Raw genomic sequence first — 14,370 nt, 5'->3', positions numbered from 1 at the left:
TTTCATGCCAGTGTATTGGGTTAATGATGAAAGTTACCACCCCACCAAGTCATTTCCCAAATGCTAAAGAGTAACAGGTCCATTTCTGACAGTACTCCCAACAAGATGCCATAGTTCCTCCAGAGGGCAGAATGGTGCAGATAAAGAAAATCATGATTCATTGTTCATTGTATAAACTGCCTTAAAAATATACAGATCTGAGCCTGGGACCCTTTTGAGGAATGTGGGAATGTGATGCTTTGTGTGAAATATGGATCAGTGGATGTTTTGGTGTCAGTTTAGCATCAAACAAGAGGCTCTTCAAAGAGATGTTTGCGCTGTCATCTCACAATCCTCTGCTCAGTAAACCAAGATCCAACTTCAGAGGCAAGCAGAAGAATTAAAGTGACAGGACATGGTATGCGTTTACAACAAAAGTGGTTGGTGTAAATGGGCATTCATGGGTGATAAGTTGATCTTACTGTGTTGTCTAAATAATGAGTGTACAGACTAATATAATTTTGTGAATATATAAATATGTAATGCAGGGAAAAAGAATACATCATGACACAAGAGGCATATGGTTAATGACAGTAAAAGAAAAAGATGAACCCACAGGAGTGCTCTTCCTGGTGGATATTGAGTACATTCATTACACTGCCCAGCTGTTGCTGAACTGTCTGTATCATCATCATCATCATCATGACATTAGCTGCCTCTGAAGGATTATGGAAAAACAGTTACAACTGAAAAAGTGGGTGGAACAAAATAAGTTTAATGTTTAAGAATTAGTGTTTTTTTAACCCACGGATTAAAACAAATGTTTCTTGCTTTTTTGTTTTAATAGAATGATTGCATTAATTTATGTTTTTTCAACTGCAGACAATTGGATGCTGTTCTATATTTACAGAAGCAATGACCCAACAAGTGGTGGCAAAACTATTAAAAAAATGTATGACAATGTAAGTTTCCTCAAACACTGACAGCTATTTTTCATTATTTCTTTCATAACGCTGCTGAATGAGTACACAAATACACCAGTGTTCAAACGTTTAGGTTTATTTGGATATATTTTAAAATGTAATTTATTCCTGTGAACTGAATTTGAAAAACAGCCAAATGAAGACTGTTTTTTTTTTATTATTTATATTATATATATTATTATTTATTATTTTTCAGGATTCTAAAAAAAAAAAAATAATAATTTCTGTCATGATAACTCTTTGAGAGTTTAGCATGGTTTAGGCTTGGAAGAATACATATTATATGCTGTTGCGGCAGAACAAGTACTGAGACTTGCTACTGCCAGTACATCCACAGACATGCTGCTGTGAGCATGCAAGAAAGACTGCTGCTACACATATGACATACAGTATGTGAAATAACCCCCTTATATATACCTGAAATTACCCCATATTAACAGATCTATACAGGTGCAGCTGGGGAAGGTGGAGGGTTTCTGAAGCGCATTGCAACTGCTACAGCAAGTTATAGGCAAGCATTTGAATGTTGAACAACAAGTTCATTGGCTGCTGATGCAAAAAAATAAAATAAACGACAACAAAAAAACATTAGCTGCGCCATATGAATAATGATGTGATTATAACGGATTGAGTTATAAACCTATCGGCTTGCGCCATCTAGAGTTTCATGACAGAACTTTCTATTTGTTTGTAACAGAACTTTTGTAACATTATAAATGGCTTAACTCTCATTTTGATCAATTTGATGCTTCCTTGCTGAATAAAAATAATAATTACTGACCCAAACTGTTGAGCAGTAGTTCCTTTCAAATCAGTACACTTTCAAAAACCATGTCTCATTCACCATGTGTTTGTAATGGGAATATTACTACATATTTCTAAAATTACTACTATATAGTAATATACTATTACTATATTATCTACACTGCTCATCACACATTCAAATATCCAGTCTTGGCTATCACTTTAAGTGAGCTTGGTCTCAAGATCAAGACAGTGCTTTAGTTAAAAACTCCTTTGATGGATCTGGTATCCTAGCCAAGGTAATTGAACGGTAATTAAGGAGGATGTGTTTTGCAGTGGGCTTGGCCTGACCTGACAAACTAGGTCTTTAGATAGGACAGTATGGCACAGCAGCTGTTTCACCTGTCACAGGGGTTCAGTCTATGCCAGATTCCCAAACAGCCCTGTAAAAGGTGAGATAAATATCTCAGACTGGCAGAGAGTAAAATCCATCATGTTTGTCTGCCCTCCAAAGCTCAGAATAAAAAAGCCTAATGAAAATTGACCAATGTGAATTGATCGATATCATTGTGGAGACTTCACATTATTCATTAAGCTGTAATCAACCTTCCATGTGGACTATTTGATTATCACTAATTACATAAGTGTTTCTTTTTTTTGTGGACAGCATTTGTCAGTTACTTGGAAAATCATTACGGCGTTTTCGAAAGGATTGTTTAACAATGTTAAATCTTTATTAGGCAGCTAGCTTGCAAAAATGTTACAATTTTGACTTATGAAAAAACATCTTGGTTACTTATGGTAACCCTCGTTCCCTATAGGAGGGAGCGGAGACGTCATGTTGGTGATCGAAGAATTAGGATATCACGTCGATAGACCAATCTACTTTGAGTGTAAACTAAACTAGCCAATGCACATTGGCATGCAATTATTACATCCAGCTGCAGCTGATCACAGCTTGAGGATAAGAAGGCAGCAGGTACAATGCATACCAGGCTTTCACTGAGGAGCTGAGCCGGTGACCCGGTCACTAAGCGGCGGTACAGCAGCTGTGGTGATGTGACGTCTACGTTCCCTCCTTCAGGGAACGATGGTCACCATACGTAACCAAGCTGTTCCCTTTCAACTCTTGGGGCCCTATCTTGCACCCAGCGCAATTGACTTTGTACACCGACGCATGTGTCATTCCTATTTTGCACCCGCGCAAAGCGCGCTTTTCCCTCCACAGAAGCACGTCGCTAAACTAGTGAATGAACTTGCGCTCCCTGGGCGTTTCTGCGCAAAAAAGCAGGCGTGTTCCGGCGCAAACAATCCCTGGTGCTATTTTGCTGTTCCATTAAACAATTGCGCCACTGACCAAAAAAAACCTAGTCTAAAGTCAGTGGCGCGTTGCGCGTTGTTCATTATGCTATTTTAAGGGCGCATGCTTGACCATAATGTATATAGCGTGCACAACGCGCATACACTTTGCTCATGTAATCTACACAGATGCAACAGTTATTTTTGCAAATCATAAATTGTTACACTAAAAAAATATTAACACATTAGATGACGGAAATCATTGTGGTGTGCCACGAAGATGTGAAAAAATAGGCATAAATCTAGCTTACAAATTATTCAGGCTAATTGTAGTAATTAAGGATCAGACCTGTTTGCCCTATAGTGGCAAGACATATATGTATATAAGGACATCTTATAAACATCCAGGAAAAAAAATCGATGAAACAATTGTGGCTATTTCCTCCCACGCCTGTTTAACCGACGCAATTTTGGGTGGGTTTCTCCCATCCCCATACAACACAACTTCTCTGTCTTTCACTGCTCTTACAAGAACATCAGTCTCCTCAGCTGTGAACCGCTCCTGGCGTGCGCCTGGTAAATACGCCATAATAATAGCAATCCATAATGGAACTTGCGCACCTGCTTTTAAAGGGAATGTTGGATGACGCTCTGATTGGTTTATTTCACGTTACGCCCAAACCACACCTATGAATAATGAAGCTACTTCAGACCAACCCATTTTAGATTTGCGCCGGGCGCAAGAGCCATTTATCCCGCCGGGAAAATAGCAACAGCGCCGAGACCCGCCCACAAAGTTACTTGCGCTTCGCGCTTTGACACTTGCGTTTCAGATCATTAAAATAGGGCCCTTGATGTTACATCGGTGACCAATGAACTGGGATTCCCTACCAGTGCCCTGTGCGAGCCACCTGCAGCCCTTTTTGGTGTAGGCCGGGGCTCACAATAAGTAGTTAGACTCACCATTGTCGAAGCTCTATCACTTAACAGGGATGCTGCGGAAGCTCCATCCTTCCTGAAGAAGGTCTTGGGAGCTATGAACATCTATCAGTCTCTGATTGAAACGCTGAAACACTGGCTCTAAGGCTATACCATGGACTTCACACATATAGGATCCACTTAGGTCTCTCATATGGAACCTCGATAAATCAGGGAGATGGCATCCACAATCCAGTGGGCCATCCTCTGCTTAGAGACGGCCTTCCCCTTCTGCCTGCCTCTGTAACAGACAAAGAGCTGGTCTGAGGACCTAAAGCTTTGTGTCTGGTCTACGTAGCATCTCAGAGCTCAGACGGGAAATAGCAAAGCTAGGATCTGCCTCCTCTGAGGACATCGCTTGCAGGTTCACCACCTAATCCCTGAAGAGATTAGTGGGAACTTTGGGCACATAGCTGGCATAGCCTCAGAATTACCTGGGAGTCAGCAAACCCAAACTCTAGGCATGAATCGTCGACCAAAAATGCGTGCAGGTCAATGCAAGCGGGAGTGGAATTTTCAATTAAAGACATTTAAGTTCAGCTGAGTACAAAGGCTCAAATGTGCCCTGTTGTAGTGATTTAAGCTCTAAAGACAGGTCCCAAGAGCGTATTGAAGGGGGCTAGGAAGGATTTAACCTCCTGGCCTCTCTAAGGAACCTGATGACCAGGTCATACTTACCCACCGACTTCCCTTCTACGGGGTCATGTTATGCAGCAATTCCAGTAACTTTGACTTTGAGGTTGGAGGGAGACAGCCTTCACTCCAGCCCTTGCTGCAAAAAGGAAAGCATGACCCTGATTGGGCATCTCCAGGGATCTTCTCAACGAGAAGTACCCCACTTGTCGAACATGTTCCACTTCAAGGTGGAAGCATGTCTCGTAGATGGTGCTCTCGCCGAAGTGACATTGTCAAATTGGGGTAGGTCGCTAGAACCTCAGAGGAATCCAGCAGGGAGGGGCTGTCGCAAGGAGCACTAGTTCAGGTAACGAACCATCTCCTGAAGAGCAGATCCCGTCCATCTCTGGGTCGACTGTCTCAGGGCTGTTTGCTCTTCCACATGCCGCCAGGTTTGATGGGGGCCTGGACAGGCGGGACGGCCTGCCTAGGCCTGGCTCCACGACAATGCTTGGCTGGAGGCTGCTGGGGATGTTCCCGAGGGTTGGTTCCCTGAGGAGTTTGCACAACTGTGACCCTCAAACCGCCAGTGCTACTGCCAGAGGTAGTTATTGCATGGCAGCCACCAGGACGAGCCTTAAATTGTGGCAGAGGCAGTGGAGCTCCGCCTCCCTGGATGTAGTGAAGCCTGGTCTGCAGCTCCGAGATGGTCATCTTCCCACAGTGGGTAGTGCAGCCTGAAGTGTGCAACCCGCTCGACACAGAACAACTGTAGCTGAAGTGCTGTACCACCAACACCAGAAGCTTCCAAGAGTGGTTTGAACTCGTAGCTCACTTGAAGACAAGGGATGGAGCAGAACAATTTTGTAGCTCGGCTCTGAAGCAAAAAGCTGGTATGCATTACACCTGCTGCCTTCTTATGCTCATGTTGTGATCAGCTGCAGCTGGGTGCAATAATTACATGACAGTGTGCATTGGCTCGTTTGTCTATAGAAGTGATATCCCATTTCATCAGTCAACGATGAGACGTCGAGAGTGACCAACTGAAAGGGAACAATTTGGAATAAGAGAGAACAACAACTAATGAATTTATTTAGACAAGAATCATTCAAGAAGAATTAAAAGTATTGTTAATAGAATTGAATGTGTAAACACACATTATGCATGTATGACATAATGACAGAATGACATACATCATGTGATTTGCACTGGTAGCATGATGACAAAATGATCACACAAATGTTTAAAATGTTCCAGAAATATTCAGTCCTGACAAATGACTGCTATCATTTGCATGGATACAAAACATTACAGGGAAGCGGTGCAAATGAACTGTGTAAAAGTGCTTTCTATTGAGTGCATTACATTAGCTGCGTACAATAGTGCATTATAGCTGGTGCTGTGAAAGCCTATTTAAATGGCACGGTACATTCTGTGTATCAATTATATAAATTATGATGTGTTCAAAGAATGTAAACACTGTATTATATGAGATACAATTTGATGTACAATTGCAATTGCAGCCAAAGTAGCACAAATCTGTTGTTCTACCAGAAAGACTTGGGAGATAGAAGTATGTAAGAAGCATACATTTATTGACAGCTCAGCGAGCACAATTATAAATTCTTTGGCGGAAGGCCCCGTCCATGGTTCGTAATCCGAGGGTAGCGAATCTGCATTTCCTGCCTGAAGACGAAGGCAGGGGCGCAGCAGACCCCCCCTGGAAGGTAAGGACAGGACCATCCTGGTGGTGGTGGGGAGGGTGGAGGTTGTCGCGTCGGCATCTGCGAACTCAAACATGTGTAAGTACGATCTTTTATACAGGAGTATAAAGACAAGATTGGATAATGATGAAGGTAATTAGTGACGAAGTGATTGAGTCTTCCTGGCAGAACTTAGGCTAAAGCTTCCATTTCTCTTTTTTTTTTGTTCTTTTTTTTTTTGTTCTATTTTTAATAGTTTTTCTATGTAAACATGCATGCTACAGTAGATGGATGACAGTGGTAATTTCTTAATATCTTGCGTGAGACAAGGCACAGTAAAAATGTAAAATGTTTAAACTTAAAAAATAAAATAGTAAAAGAAAAAAACTTTGGTTATTTTTCATTTCATTCCATTAAAAGCAAACCCGTTCTGTGAATGGCACCTTAAATGTTGTTCACACGAACATGAATTCCAGATTTTCGCATCTGCTGTTCAGCCCAATGCTTTAAATGTTCATATGATGCGATTTCAAGTTTTCCTTTCTCTTTGTTGTGTTACAAGCTGTACTTGCATAGACAAGATCCCTAAAGTTGCAAAGACTAAAGTCTTAAACCCAAAGAGATATTCTTTATAAAAGTTAAACCACGCCTTTCTAAAACTCCTTGTTTAAACATGCCCCTACGTGTTGACATCAATGAGTGGTAACATTTGCTAGAGTTGGGGTACTCGAACTTGGACTCGGACTCGAGTCCGGACTCGAGTCCAATTTTGAATGAACTCGGACTTGTCACGCACTCGGGTGAATTTGTACTCGGACTTGACACGGACTTGAACATTTTGGACTCGGAAAATATTCCGAGTACAGTCGAGTCCGCGTCATGTGTAACAATAAAACCAGCATAAAATTGAAATGATAAATTAATGAATGTCTCCCCTTCTGTCATTTTACTGCACCACACCGGCAGGCAGAAGTCTCCTGCTTGCAGACGAAACACACGCACCACTCACTGGATATCAGTGTGGATTAGTGATGGGAAGTTCGATTCTTTTCCGCGAACCGGTTCTTTCGGACGGTTTGATTCAATAAACCGGTTGAAAAAAAAAACCAGTTCACCGGATACATAATCCATTGCGATGTATTTGTTATTAAATGAACTTACGTTTCGTCAGATTGCCGTTCCTTCAAGCCCTCGGTTTACCCGCACTCATTACATTAGCACAGGATCAGTTCAGAATCAATCACCAAAAGAATCAGTTCGGTTCAGACGCGCTGTGAGTCAGTTGGCTTCATGCTGAATCACGAATGTGCAGTATCATCAGCTCCTCGGTTCTCGAATCGGACGCGTCCGAAAGAAACGGTTTTTGGTTCAGTTTACTGATGATCTGAAAACTGATACAACCGGTTCTTGACTCGAGAACGAGAATCGCTCAAAACCCGGGTAGGAAAATCTGACAGGGTAGGATAAAATGTCAGGACACCGGCACATGCTGCGCAGTATCATCAGCTGCTCTACTCGTGTTCATGTTCTGTTTACTACAAACTCAGTTTGTGAATCTGTCATCATTAACTATAAATACAGTACAGATATTTCATAAATCATCCCTTATTCATATTAAACATGTCTTTAGAGTCTTAATTATTGTCCAACTTCCCTGAAAACCCCTTTGGCCCATACATAATCTACAATATACAGATTAGAAACAAGTAGCCCCTATCTTAAAAAAAAAAGTATATATATATATATATATATATATATATATATATATATATATATATATATATATATATATATTATAGTTTTATCACACTTTCCGATGTTTAACAAAATACTTGAAAAATTACACGCATGTGCAGTATCATCAGTTCATCGGTTCTCAAATCGGACGCCTCCGAAAGACACGGTTTTCGGTTCAGTGTACTGGTGATCCGAAAACCGATGCAACCGAGTACCAAAGACAGCAGCAGCAACCAACAGATGCTGCACAGCTCAGCATTGCAGGATTTGCAAGACCAGAACTGACCAAACAAGCAATGCAACTTTATGATGCAAGTTCTCCAAGACAACAAGAAATTCATAATGTCATCATTAAGAATCTCCTCATTGGCTGCACTTTACCTTTGTCAAATGTGGGGGAGAGGCATTAAATAACTGATATGTCATCTTTAACTGGAGGACAATATAGTGTGATACAATAATAAAATAGGTTCATTTGTATTTTCATGCACTTGTAATACAATAAAACCTTTGAAAACTTTTTTGATAGGAAACTAGTTCTGTTGACATAAAATAAAAATGTTCAATGGCAATGACTAGATGTAACAGTGGTATTTTTTTAATTACATTTTTATATTGCCATTGGTTTAATGGGTTACAAGGTTAAAATATAAATAGAATGTAAAAATGTACAATACCAATTTATAATCTTTTTAAATTTAATTACTTTCTGGACTCGGGCGGACTCGACTCGGACTCGGCCTTTAAGGACTCGGACTTGAGTCCAACTCGGCCCCTTTTGGACTCGGACTCGGACTTGGACTCGATGTTTGTGGACTTGGTCTTGACTCGTACTCGACAAAGGTGGACTCGGACCCAACTCTAACATTTGCTTAATGCTACCCAAATGTTCAGGCAAAGAAAGAAGGCGTAACTTTAATTTTCGCTGTAGTATTTTTACGGCCGCCTCCATGTCGTGGAGACGATGTGTGTTTCGTTTAGCCTTCCAAAAGAAGACACAACTAAAAATCAGTGGTTAAGTTATATTTACAACACTTTTCCAGAACAGTTCAATTTTATGGAGGACTGTTTCCTGATCCTGGGAAAGTAGCCTACAATGCCGTCTACACACAAAGGCTGTTTCTATAAAGTGGGGCAGTTCCAACTTAGCAAGGACAGTCTGGTGCTTCTGATTCACAGCCTGTAAGTATGTTTTCATATTTAAAGAATTTGCCACTAACTAATCAAACGCAAGTTTATAACATTGTAGAGTAAGTGCTTATTTGTTTGTCAGTCCTCCGATCACAAAAGCAGATGGTTTTATGTTTATGCGACATAAAGCAAAAAACAGTATAAGTCATTATAATCAGTAATTATGTCCCCACTCGATGCAACAAATGCCTAATTTGTAATGGGATTTATCGGTTTTGTCTCATCGCGCCAGGACAAGGCATCACGTTATGGTGAGGGGTGTAACATTTCCATCACACGCTTGAGGTATTCGGCCAATTACAACTGGATAGCTGGCCAATCAGAGCATGCCTTGATTTTAAGACCGATGAGCTTTGTAAAAATCAATGTGTTTAAGAAAGGCGGAACATAGAGGAGAAACAATAATGTACTATATGTGGAAAAAACGCATAATTTAATTACACCAAATACACCAAATAATGTTATTTTTAGCAAAGTCATATGATCCCTTTAAAAATAAAAAAAAATGGCACATCTAAATGCAGATTCACTTTTTAACAGGGGGCTCTTACAGAATATCAGAAATACGCATCCCTGTTTGTTCAGAGATGTGCAGTTTAATTCTGCTGTGGCTTCAACTGTAGCTATTTTCATTAGCTGAGCTAAAATACACAAAGAAGCCTAATTGGTAACATTGTCTGCAAAATGTTGCTCAGTTTGAACTTTGAGTTTTATAAAAGAAATATCACACCCATCAAGAAGGAAAAACAGTGGTAAGGAATGGCAAGAAACCTCATCAGGGGTTGTCCAGTATAGTTAGGCAGATTTTGGACACAAGCACCTGGACCATCTGTAGCTCTTCAGGATTAATCAATCCATTTATCTAATTGACGGAGAATTCCAGAGAGTGTGTCACTGAGACAAATGAGGAATGGACTTGGGTGCCATCAGTTCCAATTTAGAAGACTGGATCATATTAATTTCACAATGTCACTCCGCAACACATTTCTTATGAACGGCTTTCATTCATGTGAATGAAGCTATCGGTTGCAGGCTTCTAAAGATAGAAATTGGCACGTATCATTGCAAATGTTCCTGCACTCTTATTTTTACCATAGTACCAATTTTCCTCCCTAAATGGCTGCTTTATAGTATTATAGCATTAGATTATTTTATTTTTTATATTCATTTTGTAGTTACCCACGACATGAATTTACATAGTATTTCCAAGTACTAAGAAAAGCTTTTGGTACAAGATTTTCTACATTTGCTGTGCCCTTGAACACTTTGCTAATGTGAATCAATCTTGCAATATTTGTGTCTTAAAGAACATGTAGCCCAGTTGCTTTTGGAATCTTACATCAGGTCAGACATGCATTTCTCTAGAATGAAGAAAGATCTCCTCAAGAGTTTTTCTTCTTTTTTTTTTCTAATCAGCCAAAAGCTACAAACCCTATATCTTAACAATGTTCTGTTTTCAGCAAATCAGGTACAGCTACTAAACCCATTGATTTTGAATATGAATCATGTGGTGACAAGTAATTCATGTATTTCATTCATTTGTAGAAACCTCTATTAATTTATTGTAGACTAAAGTCATTTTTTATATTAACTCCATAATTGATATAGATTTGTTGTGAATGTGTATTCTAAATCTCATGTTCTCATATTAAGTAGAGTAATTTAACCTTATCTCACAGAACTAAAGTAGCCTGTATATTACAGTAATGGATGGTTTTTGGTTAGTTTTGATTAACCGAAAAATAAAGAGGGAGTCAGTTGTTAACTCAGTGACAGTTCTGAACCATTCACTGACTGAGAAAGTCTTATTTGATTTTTTTTTGTACAAACCGAATGTGACTTGTGACTTTGTGACAGACCATTTAAAAAGGAATTTGTTCATAATGTTTAGTGAATCATATGTTGCAGACAGAAATCTAAAACCAACACTCAATTTGTAACTATTACATTTTGTTTAATTATTGGGTAATTTGTACAAATTTGTGCAATATTATTTGTACATCTTTCACATAATCTGCTTGCACGCCAGTTACTGTTATGTTTAGTGGTGAACTTTCATGTTTAGGTTTTTGTGTTGTTGTTTTTGTTGGTGTTTTTCGGAATTGTATGTTTTTATATGATTCACATGTACAAATTCATACAAAATCATCAGCTTATATAATTGACGAAATGGTGTATGCATGCACAATTTTGACTGACTAGATCATTATTATACTGTACATTGTTGCTGTTTGAAACTCTAAAAGGTCTGCTATTTATTTATTTATTTTAATAAGCTAAACTGTTATGTATGTATGCAGCCCTGCTATACCAAACCACACAGTTTCTTAACTATGTATCATAGGGTATGCATGCATGAACAATCCCTTGAAATGGCATATTCACACTGAACAGAAGTAATGAGATGTAAAGATTGGTATAGATGATGTCATAAATGATTCAGCATTGTATATGAGTGTAGTTAACAAAAGTAAAAAACAAAACAAAATGGTGTAAGTTTCAGAGGTGGCTCTATTGTGTATTAGAAAGCATCTGCAGTTCGGTTATTATCCTCCAAATTGCACAACTATAAAACTAGCACAGATAAAGTATATGCAGGTTTTCAGATCGGCCACTCTGAAGCTGAGCTATGTGGGAGAGATACAGCCCCACAGTTCTTTGTGACTGCTTGCATAAATCTCCTGTATCAATTAAGAAGTGGTAAGTGATGCAGTGCAAAACAAATGTCACCCCCCCTAGCCACCCTCAACCCCCACCATAACCCCGTATCCACCCACACTGTACCTTACTGTGGAACAAATCCCACCCATTTAAAGGACATTAAAAACTCAATGCAAGGTTTGCATATGCAACTGCAGCTGCATATTTTTAATGTAATTTGTATTCCCTTTAAGTCAATCGATTAAACGAATATTGACATAGAAGGGCAGTAGCCTTGCCGTACTTCTGTAGCAGTTATATTTTTAGCAGTCAGTTATTGTTGGAAAAAGAAAATAGAGAGAGAGAGAAAGAGAGAGAGAGAGAGAGAGAGAGAGAGAGAGAGAGAGAGAGAGAGAGAGAGAGCAAGTTTCCATTCTAAGGCCTATTCCTATCCTACAGATGGAGTTGTTAGATTTGACCATCTATCAAGCTCTGGTAAGACCTTTGATTATTCTCTGTCTGAAGCATATGTCAGGATCTGAGAGACCATGATGATGGAGAGAACAGTCTGTCTTATTTCTAATCTTGTAAAGATAAAATGTACATGGGTGTTTCTTCAACTGTAAGTGCCCCATGGATATTTATAGAAGTATATTTAATCTTTCTGCTAACAGTGTACAACGTTTGATTTTTTGTTTTCACTGGCACTGTTGTCTCCTTGGTAAGCAAATACACTCAAAAAAAAAAAAAAAAATATATATATATATATATATAAATTCATAACATTGTATTATTAATTTTGCTATTATTTATTGTTAAAATGTTTTGGTGATATTTTTGAAAAACTTCAATCTTAAATCAGTGTCACACAGTAAATGTTACAATTAAATTAAAATGATTATTTGTTACTTGTATCTGTCTTTTGATTTGTCTTTTTAATGTTTTCAATACATTTTGGTATGACTTTTTAAAGAAAACAAACATAAATTGTCCAAAGAAACACCCACATATTTGAGTCCTAAGATCGGTGTCAATCTGAATACAGCACATGCTTAAAGGAATAGATTTCATATGATATTAAAAGGATAGTTCACCCAAAAATGAAAATCATGTCATTAATTACTCACCCTGATGTCGTTCCAAACCCATAAGACCTCCTCCATTCATCTGTTTAAGTTATTTAAGATTTAGTCCGAGAGATCTCAGTCCCTCCATTGAAACTTTGTGTACGGTATACTGTCCATGTCCAGAACTAATAGTGAACTAATCACTCGATCTAACCGGATCTATTTGAACCAGTTCACCAAAATCAAACTGAATTATTTAAAACGGTTTGCGTCTCCAATAAGCATTAATTTCACAAATAACTTTAGCTGTTAACTTTTTGAATGTGGCTGACACTCCCTCTGAGTTCAAGCAAACCAATATCCCAAAATAATTAATTTACTCAAACAGTACACTGACTGAACGGCTGTGAAGAGAGAACTGAAAATGAACACCAAGCCAAGCAAGATAACGAACAAAAGATTTACTTTTTCTTGAGTCAAGAACCGGTTGCATCGGTTTTTGGATCACCAGTAGTGATGAGAAGTTCCTTTCTGCGAACCGTGTTCTTCTGGACAGCTTGATTCAATAAACCGGTTGAAGAAAACGTAAATTAAAAAAATTAACAGCTTAAGTCATTTGTGGATTAATGTGTATTGAAGATGCAAACCGTTTAAAACGATTCAGTTCGATTTGGTGAACTGGTTCAAGAAGATCCGGTAACATCGAATGATTCGTTCGTGAACCGGATATCACTAAACTGCTTTGATTTGAACTCTCTCACAACAGACCCGGAAGAGAAGACAATGCTGAATAAAGTTGTAGTTTTTGCTATTTTTGGATCCAAATGTATTTTCGATGCTTCAAAAAATTGTCACATGGACTACTTTGATGATGTTTTTCTTACCTTTCTGGACATGGACAGTATACCGTACACACAGCTTCAATGGAGGGACTGAGAGCTCTCGGACTAAATCTAAAATATCTTAAACTGTGTTCCAAGATGAACGGAGGTCTCACGGGTTTGGAACGACATGAGGGTGAGTCATTAATGACATAATTTTAATTTTTCAATGAATTAATCTTCTGTCCGACTAATGAAAAATTACACAAATACACGTCCAGTCCCATCTTGAAACGTCCCAGCAGGTGCACCTCATAAACTCCTTCAGCTGCATTTCATTTCCTACAATGACTAACCATTATATAAATGGAAAATATATGCTCTGAAAACAATTGCGGTCAGTCGGCTTGTATGTGGATAAAAGGAATCCAATTTTAGACCATTTGGTTTCATCCTCTTGGTACAAATGAGTTTTCTTTGTTTTCGCATAATTTACAGAACTGAAAGTTATAATACTGTAAGCGATGCCATGAGATGAGAGACAACCTGCTCATGCACTTTAATTAGTGATGGCTTCTCCTTGATTTATCTCCAAACCGTGATGAATCTATCC

Source organism: Carassius auratus, chromosome 3, assembly GCF_003368295.1.
Source record: "Carassius auratus strain Wakin chromosome 3, ASM336829v1, whole genome shotgun sequence".
Classification (NCBI taxonomy): Eukaryota; Metazoa; Chordata; class Actinopteri; order Cypriniformes; family Cyprinidae; genus Carassius; species Carassius auratus.
The sequence above is the reverse complement of the archived record's forward strand: the minus strand, read 5'-3'. Positions refer to the sequence as shown.